This window comes from Diorhabda carinulata, chromosome 12 (assembly GCF_026250575.1).
Source record: "Diorhabda carinulata isolate Delta chromosome 12, icDioCari1.1, whole genome shotgun sequence".
In the NCBI taxonomy this organism is placed as follows: Eukaryota; Metazoa; Arthropoda; class Insecta; order Coleoptera; family Chrysomelidae; genus Diorhabda; species Diorhabda carinulata.
This window is the reverse complement of record NC_079471.1, coordinates 3,278,693-3,291,542: the sequence shown is the minus strand read 5'-3', so window position 1 is coordinate 3,291,542 and position 12,850 is coordinate 3,278,693. Positions and strand designations below refer to the sequence as shown.

Sequence of the window (12,850 nt, the reverse complement as noted above, 5' to 3'; positions counted from 1 at the left end):
GTCCCGCAACAGGGGGTAGTCAGTCTCGCAACCGAAATAAGTGAGTCTTCACATTTATATATATTTTTCTTCGGAAAAATTGAGCCGCTATTCTTTATTTCTGTCACAATAAAAGCTTGTTTAGTTCATTTTTGATGCTAACCATTCTGAAGCTTCTTTAGAGAGATTTAAAATTATTATGTTAAAGTTAACTATTCTATAAAAGGAATATATGTTGTTTTCAAATTGATCCAGCTTTTAGATTAGATTATCTTGAAACAGAAACATTGAAATCCACTTCACTGATAGCCTAAGTACATGTCAAACTCCTATATATAGGAAGTTTTTCATTGAGGAGCATCATACAGAAGTTATCTGACAAAATGGCAAAACTTACTTTCGTTCTCTTGGCTATTTTCGCCGTAGTTGTTCTCGCAACAACTGAAGTTAGTGCAGGTAATTATCTCTTATTTTCTTCAGAAAAATATGATATTTAACATCTAGTAGCAATATATTCATCCATTTACTTGATTGATTAATGCTAATTTCTCTTAACTAAACCAATTAACCGCTAGATTTTCATGTTATTCTTATTATTTAAGGTAAATATGAAATTGAGCATCACGAAATATACCAAATAGAAGGCGACAGTTGTGATTGCGTCTATTGCTCATCCAATTGTACTACCAAGGAAGACAATCATTATGTAGGAGGTTTCTGTTACGGCAATGATTGTTTATGTGTTTGGTTCAGTCGTAGATAACATGGCTAAACCAATTTTGAAATTCAATAAAATCATTTAATATCGTAAAGTTATATTATTTTCATACCGAGAATCCCACGTTGGCACGATTTCTAAATAAAAAACAAAATGACCAATATTTCATAGCAAAAATTACGCATCATTATGATTTCCTTTTATATGAAAATAATTAATCAGATTGCATTTCTCCATTATTTATATCAAGCTTCAATTCTGAGAATTCATGGAAAGTTAATTTTCCGAATATGATATACACAATGTGTGTGACAAAAATCGCATTATTGACTTCAATATATTATAAATTTATTAAATTATTTAAATCCAACGATCCTAGGCTCATAGGATTAAATATTTCCATTTGACTCTGTGTTATCGCCACTCAAGTAACTAAACATTGTCATTTTATTGTTTTTCGACAATTCTGTTTGAATTTTTTCAAGTTTTCTCTTTATCTTAAGGCTGGCAAACACATATAGAAGGTAATTTACATTTTTAAATTGTCGATGAATAGCACTGATGTAAAGAAACACGTTATTTCAGTATACTTCATTATAAAAGTTTGAGTTCACCTTTCTGATACATTCCAATTTATTCCATTCATTTTTTCATCTATTTCAAATTAAAGTTCATTGAATTAATTACACTGAAAGTCGAAAAAGCAAATGTAAATCACCAATAGATTAGTTTTGTCCAAAAAAAAACAAAAACCTTATAATTTGTTTCCTCCTTTGAGTGATTGTAATAATAAATTTAAAAATTACCTGAACTATAACATTCCTTCTTGGGTACAACAACTTTCTTTTGGAGGTCTTCATAAACCTACAAAATACTAGCTTGAAAAAATAAAATCATAGAATACATTTTTTGAACTAATACGTCACTCAATAAGTCGTGTGACTGACACGCAGATGGCGCTGCTATTGACAAATCAATATGACTTTTTAAGAAGTACCAACTTTCAAAAGATTATGTATGGAATTTCATGACATTTCGATTAGTCAGAAAAAAGTGACAACCATTTAAGTCAAGCTACTTTTGTTATTTTCGAAACAAGGGATTTAAAACAACTACGTGTGTTAATTTATCATTGCTTCTTGATGGAAAAAAAATACGATACAAGCTCAGCAATCACCGTAAAAGTGTTATAAGAATTCTGCTCCATCGAAAAGAATCATTTGTTATTGTTTTGCTGAATTTAAACGTGGTCGTACAGAAACCGATGATGGTGAACGTTCTGGTCGTTGAATTGAGGTGGTGACTCCAGAAAACATTAAAAAAAGTCCACAAATTGGTTATATCTAATCGTAAATTAGAATTGCGTGGGATAGCTAAGGCTGTAAGCAGTGCGTTTGCAACTATACATGAACATTTGACCATGAGAAAGCCTTTTTCAAAATGGATGCCACGTTTACTCACAGTCGATTAAAAACTACAACGTCTTGATGATTTAGAGCATTTTTTGTCCATGTTTACAAGTAATAAATCAGATTTTTTTCGACGATTTGTGACAATGGATGAAACATGGATCCATCACTTCACTCCGGAATGGACTGCAGTCGGTGAACCACGTCTGAAGCGATCTAAAGACAACAATAATTAGCTGGGAAGGTTATTGCTTCAGTATTTTGGAATGCATGTGGAATATTGTTCATCGACTATTTCCAAAAGGGAGGGAAAATCAATAGCGAATACTACACATAATTGTTGGATCGTTTGAATGCAAAAATCAAGGAAAAACGCCAAATATATGGAAAGAAATTAAATCACCCAATTAAAAGTGACGACAGAGCAAAACAGGGAATATAGATTTGACAGTCCAGGAGTTCGAATACCTGGGAGCGTCAGTGCTAAACGAAAGAGGCGAAACCAGGGAAATCGATAAAAGACTGATGAGAGGGAAAAAGATGTTTGAAGCCCTAGGAGGAATATTAAGATCAAGATCAAGATATTATAAGAGCTATAAGTAACTATATAGTATATGGTAGCTAGAAGAAAAAGAAGAAAACAAAATAAATATATGGGATAGGAAAGGTATATATAGTAAATACTACATAAAGTTCTTGGATAGTTTGAATGTAAAAATCAAAGAAAAACGGCCTCGATGACAACCATAGTTGAATTAAACAAATTATGCTTCGAACACCGTATAGTCCAAATCTGGCCTCCAGTGACTACTGTCTATTCGCTGATTCCAAAGAAATGCTCGTCGGTAAGAAATTCAGCTCAAATGAAGAAGCAATTGCTAAAACTGAAGCCTATTTTGAGGCAAAAGACAAATCATTTTACAAGAATGGCATGGAGAAACGTTGGAAAGATAGTGTTGATCTTAAAAGGGGATTACATTGATGAATAAAATCGATTTTTGATAAAAAAATGTGTTACTACTTAAATTAGGTAATGCTGATAGATAAAATTCTACGCAGCTATTGAAAATGGAAAGATCTTTTATAGTGATAATCGTTCGGAAAAAGAAATAATTATATATTTAAATAATTTTATTGAAATTTAAGATTTGAATATTGGTATTTAATTTTTTTTTCTATAATCTAATTGAAGTATGCACAGTAACATTGGCTTTGGTAACAGAAACCTCCTACGTAACCATCTGAGATACATTGGCTGGAGCAATCATCACAGTCGCAGCTATCACCAACTGTGATTTTCTCATTTTTGTGCGCCAGTACGGTTTTATCTGAAATGAAAACAATATTTTTAGACAATTTTTCCTATAGAATATTGGGAATAGTAACAAAAGTAAATACATTTGAGACGAAGTTATCAATAACGAAGAAAAATAAATCAAATTATAAGGAAATTCAAATGGAACGATATGTAAAAACACCATTCAACTTAATTCTGTTTGGGATCAACGCAAATAAAAAAAATTATGTTTTAGAAACTGTAATTAATTATACATTTCAATAAAATCCGAATTTGAATTCTTCATCTACTTATGAATGAAATGAAACTATTTTATTTCAATTCGTAAAGATAGAAACTCCAAATAGTATTAAATAATTACCTTCAACTGATTTAGAGCTAACTTCAGTCGTTGCAAGAACAACTACAGCGACGATAGCCAAGAGAACGAAAGTAAATTTTGCCATTGTGTCTGATAATTTTTCTATAATCTCTCCTAATAAAAAGTTACTGTATTTATATACCAATTTGACAAGTATTTGGACTAACAGTCAAGTGGATGCAAATTTTTGTGAAGGACTTTGTATTTTGATAACCTGATTTTATGTATTCGAATAATGAAACATTTATATTTCATTTTATTTGAAGATAGTGTGCTTATTTGGAAAACACACGATATGTTTACTATATTGGGAGTAAATAGACTTTTTATCATTCAAGAATTTCTCTTTTCCACATGTATCATCATCATCATCATCATCATATACAACCTATTCTTCAGATTTTTCACATAGGTGCCTCCCTTACATGTATTGGACCGTCATTCAAGCCTATTAATGTCTATCGTTGGTTAGTCAGGTCCAAGTTGTTCCTGCTAGCTTCTTTATATCATCGTTCCAATTTAGGTTAGGTTTTCTCCTACGTCTTTTGGGTGTCTAGTAGGTACAATGTTGTAATTTTTGTAGTCTATTATAAGTCGTTGCCATTCAAGTGGTTTGGTTTCTGTGAATGGCTTCTAACTTTTGTCATATCCATTACGATGTTAAGTGTCCAAGTCTCCCTCTTCATAACTGATAAGACTCTTTTCTTTAGTTAAAGTGGGATTCTAGACTTTTATTTCGCTAATTGACGTTGAATGATTCGTGGGTTGCGTACCAGCCCTTAATAAGTGATTAGACTTGATATAAAGTTAATATTTTTACTTGGATTATTTACCTAATAACCAAAAATTCCAAGTCTTCATCTTCTAATACAGTACACCTCCGAGTAAATCGAGTTATTTGCCAAATAAATTATTAGGCAACCGCAAGTGTCAATTAAAGGGTTTAGTACAAATTTAACCTTTAATATACATCAAAAGTGGTTTGTCTGTTTATTATACCTAAATTTGATTAGTTCATTTTTGAAAATATTCGTCATACAAATAATTAAACATTTAATATGGATGCTTTTCAAGATGCACCTTTCATAGTGTTACCAACAGTGGAGTATTTGTTAAATACATCTGTAGGATCGAAAATATTGGTCCACCCTATAGCCACGCACGAAGCACGAGTTCTCTTCAGCAGCCTAAAGCCGACAATAACAGTCGGGTCAGTCCAGAGTAAGATGTAGTCGGTCATTTAACGTACAAACCACACACACGAATATTTTTACTATCAACCTTAGTTCTCTTATTTACATTGTACACAAATAAAGTGTTTTCTTTCTAGCCGGAGTTTTAAGAAGAAAAGAACCCTAGACAACCAAGAAATCCCTTGTGACAAATACTTATTAATTAGTTCGAATTTAAACCAACTTGAGTGAAGAAACGGTAAACATTAAGAGTTCCTAATAAAGTTATGTGGCTAATAATTATTTGACACTCTATTAGAACGTGAAGAAACCGGCTCTAAGATATGTTGATTGGAATTTGTAAGCTTGGTGCGCATAATATTGAAAATTGAAGACTTTCAATTCTAATTATAGGCATAAAGAATAAACCACATGACATGTATACATGATTTATTGAATAAAATATTAACAATATAGTGCTTTTCTTCTTTAAGATACTGCAATTCAATATTTCTAGTGCTTGCCGAGCAAACTACATCGAGTCAAAGGTTAATCTGTAGGAAAACTTGTTTTATAGTCAAGAAATGATATTCATGAACTCCTTACTTCACACAGATCAAAATAGAGAAGGAAATTACGTTCCGAAATTATTTAAGATGAAGTAGATGTTTTCATCATGCATGAAGACGTAGTAGAAATCGATTTATTTCGAGCTTGAGTTGAAAAAACCTCTCGCTTCAGCTCAAGGTTTTCTTCAAAAGTCACAACCAAGGAAATGATTATCGTGGACTTACTATTTTGTTCGATTTGGACTGATTTCAATCTCGTCTTTTGGTTCAGTAGTAGTGCAATTATCTACATAATGGTATATTTATATCAAGTTCGCATTCCTGCGGATCTTCCATTTCTAATTGTGCTATAACATTGATATGGTAGCTCCCATAGCACAACCAGCAGTTTGTTTATTATTTCATTCCATATTTGAAGTATGTTGTTGGAAGTATCAGTTCTATAGCTTTCACAAATTTCTATTCTATTCTATAGCTTATAATTTTTTGATCTAAATTCCATATATTTTTGATACGATATTTGTTTTGGTATAAATCTTTTTCGAAATAATCAGATAATGGGATGAGAGCAGTTTTAATACTTGCATCAATTGGATGAAGAGTTATGACAGTTTCATGGTGTAGGTGATCTATTTATTAATATAGTTATTCAAATTGTTAACGCCACATTATATTTTGAAACTAATTTTATATATGAAAAGAGACCTAGAATCAAAACTTTTTATCTAGAAAAATGGAATATCTTTATATTTCTACCTAATTGAATTAAAATTAAATTTAATCTCGAGATTAACCATCAAAAATCATATTATTTCCAGCTAAGGAGCTAATTTTTTTTGTTGAACATGTTCAGTGGTTCTAATTTATTTTCATTCATATACAACTTATCCACCAGCCCTTCTTTATGCCAAAAAATGCTTTGTATGTAATAGTGACAGCACGTACAACACAAAAAGTACCGCCTCTTCAGCCTTTACTACTCTTTACTGGTAGATGATATAAGAGCAAGATTATGAAGGTTTTCATTTAAAAAAAAAATCAATAGTTAGATACATTTCATATATTTTATTTTTTATAATAAAAATAACACGACAACAATTTTTCAATTAATTTCAATTTCAAAATTTTTAACTTTCATATTTTATTTATCCTTGTTGTGCACAGTAACATTGACCTTGGTAACAAATACCTCCAATGTATCCTGACCCTTGAGAAGTACATTGTTGTGTGCAAGCGTTGCATTCGCAGCTATCTCCCAAAGAAAATTGAACGTTAAGCTCTGATATTTTACCTGAAACAAGCGTAGAAATTAGATCAAATAGTATGTAATGTATATAATATTAAAAACTGGAAAAGAAAAAATTGAAACTGAGTCTAACTGAATTGATTGAACAAAAACATCAATAAAAGTTATTTGATATGGATGCTCTCATGGATGTTTACGATGAATATGAATATTTTGTAAATATTACATCAAATAATCCTTTAAAGAAGAATAATTACCTGCGCTAACTTCGGTTGTTGCAAGAACAACTACGGCGACTAAAGCCAATAGAACGAAAGTGAATTTTGCCATTTTGTTTAATAAATTCTGTATATTCCTCAATAGAAACTTCATATATATACCAATTCGACAAGTATTTGGACTAACAGTCAAGTGGATGTAAATCTTAGGATAAACTTTGTATCGAGATAACCCAGTTTTAATAGATAAAATGATAATTACCTCAAATTTCAATAAATCGCAGTAATATTGTGCTAAACATTACGTGGTATTAAATTTGATTTTATTGTATGTTATTTGCGCCTTCAAAATATTTACAACAAATTGAAAACTACACTCAATACTGCTGGGTGAGTTAATGTCTTGTAATTGTATTTGGTATGGAAGTTTTTTCAAAAAACTGCTACGATTGTGATAACAAACTCTCACTACATCAGGTTTCTAAAAATATACTCAAAGTTTCATGTACAATATTCTCATATTCGGAAGGATTAGTAAAAATTGTTGTAATCTTTTCCATCTCTTATAGATCTTTTTGATTAACAGTTTGATAAAGAAGAGATAACTTTTAAATATTATTATGACCTATCAACTTATTTTCTACACATGCATTGATGCACACAAGCACTAAAACAAAACTTTTATGGACTAAGTTGGCTCTTCATTGGCTCAAGGAGATCCTCTAATTGAGTGAACTATCAAGCTCTCAGGTAATTTGGTATATTTTTCAATAATTGTTGAAACTTTGGGATATCTGTGAAGTATATAATTAGAAATATGTCATGGAACGATTTAGATAGATACCAAGATCTCTCTTAAGGGTGAATGTCTCAAGATAATAGATTTGAAGGTATTAACTCCGAGGCGCCAGATCTTCATCCAATTATCGATTTTGTTGAGGTGGTACTGCAGATATTTGGAGGCAGTGCTAGCCTTTTTGTGTGAGGCTTGAATCATCTGCAAACGTGGCTAGAGTAGTGACACCTATTGGTGGTACCTACTGTGGTACCCCTGATTTTAACTCTATCGAATATGTGTGATTCTTTGTGATAAGACTTTCGCACTTCAAAAAAGATAAATTTTTATCTTAAAGAGTGAATTCTATTGGAGGTGTGGGTACCATCAACGAAAGCCTTAAAGCAATATCTTTTGTGTTCAGGATCACACCGTATTTTTCTGTATTTACCTATTCTATGATGGCGTGTTGCTTTGGGAATCAAACTGATGATTTCAGTCTTTGAGGGAAAGGGTTTTCGAATATTTCAGATAGAATGGGCAGAAGACTGGTAGGTTTGTATGATTTGACATCATTTTTCCGGGTTTTCGATAAAAATTATCTTTCCACTGTGGTGAGAGGTAATCGAAGATCAGCATCGCGATAGATATTATAATTATTAGTATAATACTTTATGTTGAATGATAATATTGAACGTTTTGTTGAGACGAAAATATTTGATATTCTATCGACAGCTGTATTGTGTACATTCAAATTGGGTGAATGCAAGTTCTTGGAACCCAAAATGAAACCATACGTGGTTGTAATTCAAATAAATTTGAGAGGCGTTTCTTCATCGGTTTCTTGTCTTTGTCATGAAACTTAATTGGTTTCTCTTTGAAATACTTACTTACTAATGCACTTATGTAAAAAATGTCACTTTTTGGGTGTAATAGAAAAGTGTGGGCTTAATATATTCCGTATAAGTATATTATACAGCTAGTGGATATAATAATTGATGTATAATAATTCCTGGTATACATTGACATATTAATACTTCGTTTTATGATAAATACGAGCAAATATTTTTTGTTTTAACCTTTTTTTAACCTTTTCATTGCATTTTTTCATTCTCCACGCTTTGTTCTTCAATTTCTAGTAACCCACAATCAACAAATTTCGTTTTTTTTTCTTCAAATTTTTGATTCACACTCAATTACACACGTCCTTCGAATCCACATCAATTTCAAGTTCCAGTCATTAGTATTGTAACTCTAAATTAATACTGATGCAGGTAGAACTGAAAATCAGATGTCAGATAGTTCCAAAATTTACTAAGATCTAAAAAGGAAATTCGCAGTGATATTTCAAAAAAAATTCACTGAAAAAAACGGGATTTGAACCCATGACCGGCGAATCCGGAGTTTGATGCCTTAGCCCGCTTGGCTTACAAACGCAATTCAAGTAGTAGGATACACTAACAATACCAATCCATAAAGGAAAGTTATAAACAAGCGCACAAGCTCATAAACAAACGCACATTCATGTGAAACGTGTTTAATTATGCAGGTAAAAAAAGTTTAAATAGCTCGAACGAAAAACTATATTCTTTGAAAGTTGAGGAAAACTAGTTTCTGTTTTCTTTGGAATCAGAGATACTGAAGTAAAACGAAAAATTAAATGTGTTCAAATTATATAAATTGAAACTAAAAACCTGAAATGGTTGTGTCAATTTTTATGACAGTCAATATCATCAATCAACAATTAAATAAACAATGTTGCAGACAATGACCTTTGCAAGTATATTTGAGGAGCCTTGTCAATTTCATTTTACCCCTTCAAGGTCGGCAAATCTTTCTTGTTACTGTTACCTTAACTTCTGAGTGGCTTCCTCTACTGACAGTAGAGGACTAAGCTGAAGGAATAGGAGAGGTTGGGTCGAAGTTTATTGGAGTGTTGGTTCCGTTTAAACTTAAAAGTGAAGTCAGCTACGTTAGCTATTGAATACATAAGCTTCAAGTTTATATGTTTATAAACAAGAAAAGGTAAATATCAATGAAGACTATTGAAAATTGCCCTTCATAGTCAAATAAATATCTTTCCCACCGACACTACAATGTGCAAATGTACCAAATCAAATTCCCGATGTCCTGATTAGTAAATAATTTGCCTTTAAACTAAAAGTTTCCACAAAATAATCAAAGATTCATAATAATAGACTTTTTTTAACTAAATCCATATAATTAGCACTCCAAATTAAAGTCAGAATCACAACAAATTGTAGAAATATTTTGGGTTCCTTCTCATACTGGCCTACGAGGAAACAAAGAAGCAGTGATTAGTGAAAACCGCGAGTGAAGTGCAAACGGTAGTGTACAACGATTTAGGATCATTAATTAAATCAAAAGTGCAAAAACTGTGGTAAAAGAGTGGCAAACATCGAAATCGAAACTACGCGATGTGAAATCGGAAGTGAAACCTTGATCGCAGTCAATCAGTGAAAGATCAGTCCAAGTTAAATTAAATAGGTTACGAATAGGTCAGATTAAGCTTACTCACAGTTTTTTTAATTACCAAAACTGAACCACCACAATGAGAATGAGAATGTAAGATACGTCTCAGTATAAAACACCTTCTAACTGACTGCCCAAAATCAAGACAAGACAATGACCTTAATAACACAGTAGAAAAAGCACTTATGAAAAGTGTAATAATCAAAATTTTCTCAAATATTTCAATATATTAACACAAATATAACTAAAACTTGGTAGATATAAAAAAACTGATGAAAATTTAATAACACCAAATCATCAATGACAACAATATAGAAGACGATATCGATTTAACTTTATCGAAAAAGAGAATGTTCAAAACACCTTTCCACATGGTGTTATTCTATATAGTTCGCTCAAGATGAAGATTATGTTTCGCAATATATTCTTTCTTCCATATTCTGATAAGAATGACCGATAAGCTTCAAAAGTAATGTGGAAACAATGAGAATAGTTTCTTGGTACTTGAATAAAAATTTCTTGTTCCTTATCACCATCAATTTTATAGATAGAACATTTCATTCATACTTGAGTAGATTATTTACCAAAATGTTAAATATAATCAACTAGGAGTACATTGATTGTTATTAATAAAATTTTTCAAAATAACGTCAATAGTCGTCGTCACAAAAATTGAAGTGTTTGTTTGGGAGAAGACCAATTGAAATATTTATCTTCAGACAATGTAGATCATGTATCTGATATTTTAAAGAACTTCTCCTGATAAACTGATAATATTACATAAGTTTGATTAGACTAATTTTTATTTCATATCTATTATATAAAAATAAATATCGAAATAGAATTAAGAGTCTTAAGTAGTCTTCAAATACTACCGGAGCGTTATAAACTGATATTCAAACTGACAAAAATGTTGATAGACTGCACGGAGGACATAGAGATGAGTTTAAGGTTTCGTAAGTACCTAGATAAGGACAAGCTATCGATGTTGTTTAATCTCTTCCTGGAGATCGAAATTTCTTAAGAAACTAATCGAAAGAAGGCTTTATCATCGTCTCAGATACCTAGCACTTTCAGATAATGTGAAAATAACAAAGAAAAAATAAGAAGAATAGCAGTTAGTAGTATGGGTTTGAGGATATTTGAAGTGAATAGTCATTGTACGAATTCCAAAATATAAGAACCTACGAATCGTATAATTTAATGTGTTTAGGATCTCTGATTACTGAAAAACGTGACTAAAAAGTATAAATCGATTTTAAAATGGTCAAAAGTAATATATTCAAGTAGATTTCCAAGAAAACTAAAATAAAAATATATGAAATAGTCTTGGGAATTCCGAAATAAAACTTTGGCAAACACAAATGAAGCTCGTTAAATTGGTGATGCAATATTTGATAATTTTAACAGTTTGGATTAAATTGTAGTTAAGAATGATGATTCATGGAAAGCCAGGTTCATTTGAAATCGTAGTATTTATGTAGAGATATATTCTTTGTAGTACACACTAAAATCCATCAAACTCTAGGCCAAAACTCATATTTTTACGATATTTAAGGAAAACAACATAGTTTTTTGTCAATTCGAGTTAAAAAATCATAAAGACAATTAAGAATTTATCCGTTAGCCTTGCTATAGTACATAGGCCTTACAAGGAACTTCTACAAACCATGAACATATGAACACTCCCTTTGTAGTTATGAATCGTTCCTTTATAATGAACACAATGTTTTATATTTATGATATTTTTATTTTTAAGCCATTTCGTGTTGTTACTAAATATTGTTACTACCATTCATCAATTTTATTCTTAATTTTGAGGGATTGGTAACGTTGCAGAAAAAATCAATTAGTTTTTGTATAACCATGTTTGTATGCAGCCTTGTATAATGTTAACAACATGCAAGATTCATCAATTATTATATAATGACCTCACTCCATGTCAAATGGCCTAAAATATCGTCACGTTTTGAGTCTCTCACCATTTTTCTTAAGATATATCATAAACATCAATTTTTATGTTATAATTAACTACCATCGATAAAACAATCCGGTAACTGTTTCCAGATGGTACCTCACTGTAATTTATCAACGGAAGACGAATATATCAATTTCGCGGGCGTTTCGGTATCGATTTCTCATAACAATGACGAAATACCCGAATTGTTCTCTTTCTAAATGTGAATAAATATTCATGTATGCTAAAACGGGTCGTGTTTTGGCGAAAGAATGAAGTCTAGTGGGTATATATCACTACGTTGACAGACGGTTGCACGAAATTTAAATTCAATGAGAAAATTTCAGCATCGTACTCGCATAATTACTATTGAAATTAACTAACCACGAGTACCAAACAATATGCCAGTTGTTTGAATGTGTCGTAAAAATTGTATCATCAGAAATATAACAATCAATAACTCTTAGTTTTATTCTGTACTGTATTTATTTCCATTTTTTCACAATCTGTTTTAACTGTTGACCAATAAGAGGAATGCTTGATGAACTCAAAGTTTTTGTGTTTAATTGAACCTCCAAGTTAAGTCTGTTCGTTTTAAACGCCTCAAACGTTGTACCTCGTTCTAGGTAAAGCAATTCGCTCAAAAGCTCATTACT

At 31.3% G+C, this 12,850-nt stretch overlaps 1 long non-coding RNA gene across 1 annotated transcript; it reads right to left on the bottom strand.

Annotated features, from left to right (window-relative positions):
• Positions 1 to 6,550: 6,550 nt before the first annotated feature.
• On the bottom strand, positions 6,551 to 7,107 carry LOC130900139 (uncharacterized). The gene is made up of 2 exons (XR_009060136.1): positions 7,009 to 7,107; positions 6,551 to 6,796 (listed from the first exon to the last, which is right to left on the bottom strand). It is a non-coding gene; the product is annotated as an uncharacterized LOC130900139 (long non-coding RNA).
• Positions 7,108 to 12,850: the final 5,743 nt, after the last annotated feature.